Source organism: Scleropages formosus, chromosome 1, assembly GCF_900964775.1.
Source record: "Scleropages formosus chromosome 1, fSclFor1.1, whole genome shotgun sequence".
In the NCBI taxonomy this organism is placed as follows: Eukaryota; Metazoa; Chordata; class Actinopteri; order Osteoglossiformes; family Osteoglossidae; genus Scleropages; species Scleropages formosus.
This window is the reverse complement of record NC_041806.1, coordinates 31,056,551-31,063,955: the sequence shown is the minus strand read 5'-3', so window position 1 is coordinate 31,063,955 and position 7,405 is coordinate 31,056,551.

Below are 7,405 nucleotides of genomic sequence, written 5' to 3'. Positions count from 1 at the left end.
ACTGCGCTTGCTGCTGCTGCTGTCAAAGCCCCGCGGTCTGCGCGCGAGCTGTTTTGACGTGTGCGCGCGAGCTGCCGGCGCTGGGATTCGAGCCCAGCCGTCCGCTACTCTTTTCCACGACCCCGCTCCTTGTTTTCTCCTTGGTGTCGTCGTCGTCGTTATGACTGTAGGAGCTTTGCCTTTGATTGCTGCTTTCATTTCATGTAAACTTTGAGGGACTTTGTTAGCTACACGATGACGTGTCATGCAGCAAATCCCTTTTTTTTTTCGTGTTTTTTAAGCTTTTATTTGGTGATACTTTTGCTAAAGCATTCTTGCAATGTGAGGGTAATATAAAAAAGCTACTCAGTGTTTCACGTACTAACAGCTGCCTTTTCGCGCCGTATCAGTGCATTAACAAGGGAGGAAGGGATTCGAACGAGCAGCTTTGAGGTTACAAAGAAAGCAAAGTTCTAAGCACGCCGCTACCCACATACTCTGTATATACTATGCAATATGGGTATCAATTACTTGTATTTATGGAGCAGAAAGGGTTTCAATCATTCAATCAATGTACTCATTCAGCAAAATGGGGGGCAACGGCGAGACGTACCGCCCATGTCCCCCCAGTACTCTACTCGTCGTGTGTAACTTCATTGAGTATCGTTGCTACTATTTCAGTCTCCTCCGTATCTGACAAGTTAGTTGGGTTTTAGTGAACTGCTGTATTCATTCTCATGCTGACGTTTCTGTTTGAATGATATGATGCGTATTACTCACTGTGACTCTACCATATGTTCAAATCACAGTACAATTAGATAAATCAAGTCAAATGAATGGGAACCCAGTCCAGTTTGTCAGGAGAGCGTTTAACAACAGTTTTGTATTAGCAAATTACTGGATTTCAAAATTAAAGGAGGAGATAAATAACACACACGCACGCACACAGTCGTGGCGAGCTGGGGCCTAGCCCGGTGCCGTGGGGTATGGGCTGGAGGCGGAGGGGGCACACCTAGGACGGGATGCCACCCACCGCAAGGCACACCAAGCGGGACTCAAACCCCAGACCCACCAGAGAGCAGGACCCGGTCCAACCCACTGCGCCACCGCACCCCCCAGATAAATATTAATTGCTCAAAATTTACACCCAGAAATGCTGGGCTAAATGTAACTGGGTCTGTGCCGGGTCAGTGATATCAGAACGCTTGCAACCAAGTGTATTGGGTCACTGTGATGTTTTTGCACTGGATCACAAAAAACACTGGAAATGCAGCATGACTTGCTGCGGCCTTGCTGTGGATCACTCTGTAAACCAGCACGCAGAAATGGCTTTGCACATAATAATAAAACACATAACGAAAACCGGTTAAAACGGAGCAAGGTGGGCTGAAACAAGCCAGCATGTGTTCTGTACAATGTTCCAGATATATAATGTTCTGTTTGTAGCGTGCAAAAGTGTGGCATCGTGGCGAACTGAGATGCACCGTGAAAGGCGGCCACCGAATGTACACCCTGCCCTGTCTCTTGTTTTTAATTAAAACTTGTCCATCCAGACAAGCAGGTGAGAAACCATGTATAAGATAGTACCTTTCAAAACCGACCATGCAGCATTAAAGCCATCGAGACAAATGCATTATTATTGCACAAATTGTTTTACAGTCCAGTACAACTTGGCGGATGTCATGATTTGGCCCCCAGACAGAAATGTTTTTTTTTTTTTTTTTTTTTATAGCATTTATTGCTGATGTGTTATATAGTAGTGGGGGTGCGGTGGTGCAGTGGGTTGGACCGGGTCCTGCTCTCTAGTGGGTCTGGGGTTCGAGTCCCGCTTGGGGTGCCTTGCGATGGACTGGCGTCCCGTCCTGGGTGTGTCCCCTCCCCCTCTGGCCTTACGCCCTGTGTTGCCGGGTAGGCTCCGGTTCCCCGTGACCCTGTATGGGACAAGCGATTCTGAAAATGTGTGTGTGTGTGTGTTATACAGTTGTACTTAGGAACAGGGCTGTTACTTCCGAATTTATACTATCCTTTTGATAACAGCTGATGGAGACATTGAGTGAGATGCAGGCAAGAAAAAACACATTCACTCTGTCAAATTTATACAAAGACTTAAATTTCAGAATTTCAGACTAAAGACATAAATATGGTGTTATTAAAAAGATTTTTCTGTCTATTATTGCAGAGTGGTTCTTTTGATTGAACAATAATTATAAACCTTTCTTCAGTTTATAGTAGCTCTTTTTGGAAATCATAAAGCTCGATAAATTGATGTGTTTAAAATATACGACACATGTACTCTGTGTTTAAGTCCTGCTACCATATAATCAGATCTGTGTAAATCAGATGTGTGTAAATAACGTGACTTTTGTGTCCTCCGGTTTGGGAAAGTCATACGTCAGTTTGCTGAAAATTCAGTTTATAACAAAACTTGATTTTTTTTTTTTTTTTTTTTCCAGGAAATCAGTGTTTATTTAGTGGTTATTTTATGAAAGACTAACACACACACTGGCTTGAACCGGTGAACCGGAGCCTAAAAGACTATAACCCCAAACAATATAAATGTATTTTAAATTAGCAGATACCATTAGCTAATAATGCTTCAGAATATGTTAAAATATGGTAGGGCAACCTTTACACCAAAAGGTTGCTGGTTTCAATCCCACCTCCAGCTGCAGTACCCTTGAGCAAGGTACTTAACCTAAATTGCTCCAATAAAATTATAAATGGATTAATAACTGTTGGGACCTTAACAGTGTAAGTTGCTTTGAGAAAAGCGTCAGCTAAATGTATAAAATTATTTCGTAATTAATGTTTAGGATTGCGCAACTGGTTCCAGCCTCGCTTATTGGCACGAATTAACCGCAGACCAGTATTGCAGACATGAGTCAATGGCGATTAACAAATAATTTTCTGACTCTTCATGAGGAAGCCACAGAAGGGATAGATTGACAAAGCAAATGTTCAGTGGCGTCGACAGACGTTGGTAGGTGGTGGCTGGTGAATCGGTGCCAGGATCGAGTGGTTTGTCACCAGGATTAGGGAGTTTTCAAAGCCTACAGCTCACAACGAAAAGATGAAAAACCGTTGCTGACGCAGCACTTTTTGTAGATTCGCCCCAGTGGTGAATCCTAGTTGGTTGTCGTCCCAATTTCCGAATGATATGTATTTATTCAAACGTAAATGTAATAGTGGTTGGGTTTGGAAGTAGCGCAGAGAGGACAATGTGTCCAGGATGCTTTCACAAATGAAGGCTGAAGGAGCGTCATCTGCTGGCAGTTGGGCAGCACGGGCAGATAGGAGTGTTGGCCAATCGGTTCTGTGAAAAGGGAGATGACTGCCAAGATAGCGACGTGCGGGATCTGGATGAACCGGTTACAGCTGCGGCTGCCCAACCTCAAGCCAAGCAACTTGACGGCCCGAGCCATCGTAAATCCTGCTTTCATTTTACCTGCGAACAATGTACGTTGTGTGACCAATGGGATGCGGTATCCCTCTAAACCATGTACAGGTGATCAAGTGTGGACAGAGGATGGCATACTTAGTTTTTGGCCTTGGGGCAGAGTGACGTCAGAGCAGATAAGAAGTTGACAAAGGGCGTAGGGGCACTGCGAACGGAACGCTCCTGAGTAAAGGTGGTAAAAGGGCATAGGTGTGGGTATGATGGAACGAGCTGAGCGCACGCAGCAAAAACATAACAGCGACAGTAATGCAAACGATAATTTTAAATGTTGTTATGACCGTTTGGACACATTGCCTAAATAATTACCGCACAGCTTGACACTCTGCTGCCTTTGTATACTGTTCAGTTTACTGTATGTTTGTCGTTTACTTTGTCCTTGTACCAGATCACAGTTTTGCTTCATTTTCATTAGTTGAAAATACTTCTTTTACTGTGTTGTACATTGGTATACATCTCACTGTCTCATCATCAGTCTTGTTGCAGTGTCTACTGTACTATCTATTGTGAGAGAGCTGCACAAATGGCTACTAAAAGTAAGTGATTTTTTTTTTTTTCTCTGCAGTACACGGTTTCCTGCGCTGTTGGAAAAACACTTGCTATAAGTCTATAACTATTTTATACAGACACCGTGGGAATAAAACAGGAGTGGTTGATAAAATTTGCTGCTTAGGGACCTTCTAAAGCATTGGTGTGGACAAGCGTTCCTTGCCAGAACACCCCCATTATGCCTGAAATTTAGAATAAAATTGTGCTAAAATACTGGAAGTACCTGTAATGTAAGTCATAACTGCACATATGTAATGAGACAAAGTTAAATTCTTTATAAAGTTATTAATGCAGTTCTGTGCTCTAGCTGTTATCGCACATAAAACACAGTGTTGTACTGCTGCTCTGGCAGCAGGTGGCAGAGTGGTTAGAGTCATCATCTTGCACTCAAAAGACCCAGGATGGAATCTTGATCGAATTTCTGCTCTTGCTGTAGTGTTTAATTTTGGAGACCAGCTAAATGAACGGATACATAATAGTACGTAGCTTAGTATGCAAACAACATTGTGAAATGCTCCGGTGAAAAGCGTCGGCAAAAAGTAGCAAACGTTGACAAGTTAAACGCAACACTCGGCAACCTGAGTCCGAGCATTTCTATTGAGAAAAGAGGACAGGGTATTGCTCCTGGGTACAAACACATGGATTCAGTTTTGGATCTTGGTTTCTCTTCTTGATGCTGGGTTATTTTTCCTGTAAAAAAACCTCCATAAACTATCCACTTGAGAAAGAAAAAAAAAAAAATAAAAAAAAATTCCACCATCAAAACCAGATCAGGAAAAACACCCATTAAACTTTTCTAGTTAGCATTGTGGCATCAAATAAGATTCAATACTTTTAAAGTATAATAATCTATTGGAATTCAAGTGTCAAACACCAAGTCCAATAAGTAATTTGTTTGGAAACATCGTACTAGAGATCCAATGAACTGCAATCAGTGTGTTTCTGTTGCTGTACTGGATGAATCCAATAATTATCTACCCATTTATACAGCTGGGTAATTTTACTGGAGCAATTTTAGGGTAAGTACCTTGCTCAAGGGTACTACAGCCAGAGGTGGGGATCAAACCTGTGACCTTTGACTCTAAAGGCAGCAACTCTAACAACTACATCACCAGCTGTCAACTTATGAAAATAAATATAATTTTCATACAACAGACTTATTGCTTAGTACAATGGCATTTTGGCTGGTTGCGTGATAATTTTATTTTCACAGCAGGTATTTTATTCAGTGCCTACTATGTTTTTCACTCCGCAAAGCTTGCAGACACTATTCTTTTTCCCTAACAAGACCAACTTCCTGATTTCTTACTTCCCGTCATACCGACATCAATCAATCATGAAATCACTTATGGTACAATTTTTTAGAAGTGTATAAACGTGTAAATATGAACCCAATTATTTAAATAACACTGTATGAGTACCTTAATGAAGCTTTATTCTTCATTATCAAATGAAGATCATCTTGTGTCACAGTCAACGATCTTGTGACTTTACCTGTGAGCAAAATTATTAAGTACTTTGCAAAGGCAGAGAAGAGTAAATTGAAAAGAGAAAAATGAAGAAATGTGTGTACAAAGAAGGGGGGAGAGAGCACTAAAAAAATAATTTAATTAAGCAAAGCCAGCTGATTCAGTTTTTGGTTATGAAAGCAGTAAGTGTTTAAGTCTGCAGGTGATGCTGAAAATCCAAAAATTTTCCACTCAATTATTGTACTAGTGCACAATTCATTGTACCTGTTTTAATATGTGGATAACAAGTGACAGAATTCAATCCTTTTTGTTATATTGTAAAATATATTGATGTCACAGCTGTTATCAGGCACAAAAATACCTTCTGGTGTTATTTTTTTCTCTCTGAAAACCTTCCCTCGCAATAAGGCATAAGGGTAAATTGCGTACTGGAGTGATTTCACGGAACAAATCAACTCCGTCAGGCAGCGAATGGGTGCATCTCCAATAAGCACGCAGGAAAAACAGAAAAGACTGCAATGGAATATTCTTTCCTTTCTGCATGCTGAATGAATATTTATTTATAATCAGTTTATAAAAATAAAATACAAAATAATTTCAACAGAACAAAACACTGTACAAAGCATTGGTATGGTACAAATGAAAAAAAAAATTAAATTACAGCTGTTATTTACAAAGCAAGTCAGTCACATTCTTTTCCTGTTACTGTACATTCAATTTTGTAACAAAGCACTCAAAATAAATACATGACGGGGATAGATATGTTAGAGTTAAACAATTAGGGTAACCTATTTGACCTTGATATGAACCACGTTTCCTCCAAAAACAAAAAGACACCAACTGGGATAGGCTGACATCTTGTTTTCTGCATTGCAAAATATTCTGGGCAGGGGGTCAGTTGGCTAGTCCTTCCATCCCAGGAATAGCTGCTGGTTCAGACACGTGCCCAAGTCAACCATCCCCCTCTGACCTTGTTAGTGGCGCACCAGAGGTAGCCATGACAACAGAAGACAACAAAACTCAAACTGTCAAACAGCAGATAGACAGTGAATAAAAACACTAACAAGAATATAAAAACTAGTTTGTGAACAAATGAAGCGGTCTAGAGGGCTGTGATAAACACCACCAGAATCTTGGGGAATCAGACCATCAGATACGATCACATTGCATCTTTTGCCGCTGAATTTGACCAAATATTAAAGTACTGTTACAATGCAAACGTGAAGCATTTTTTCACTTCTTACAAGTAGATGTATGTAGTCAAAACTGCAACTATCAACAGTATATATGCACTCTGCGCGCGCATATAAATTGATAAGGGACCGGGAGAGTTCTTTAAAGACGAGGACAGAGTCTTGTCTCCATGTTGCCATTAAAATTGTGTGTCAAGAGTCAGAACTAGCAATATGATTTAAAGCTTGGCCTCGTGGCTGGGTGGTTAGGAACCACACAAGCCTCAGAACCAGATAATACTGTATCTCATTTAAAATTTACCAGAAGGGCTTAGAGCAGAGGCAGCCAGCACTCATGACATCAGAGCGAACACAGGCTTGGATAGGTGCAGGATCTGAGGGTTGGCCCTGGGTACGACAGCACTTTGGGAGGCAGATGCGTGATACTCGTTACAAGCACTGCCACGACTGCTGCCGATGGGAACGTGACACCACCGGAAAGCAACGGGGCAAAAAAACATTCTGTGTCACAACGACAAGAAGAGACAAAGGAGACAGAGGAGAAGGTGATTGAACATGATGGGCCACACCCCATAACTACATGCCCTGCTCCACCACAAACAGCCCGAAGTTCACTGGTCAAAATTACCACGAATGATGCAGCATTACTAGAATGTCCTGAATTCATGAAGCAGAAAAACAAAATGCTGTATATTATTTCTCCCAAATATTATGTAAAACTAATTAGCGCTCTCTTCGTAGATTAGTGTTTCAGCACTTTT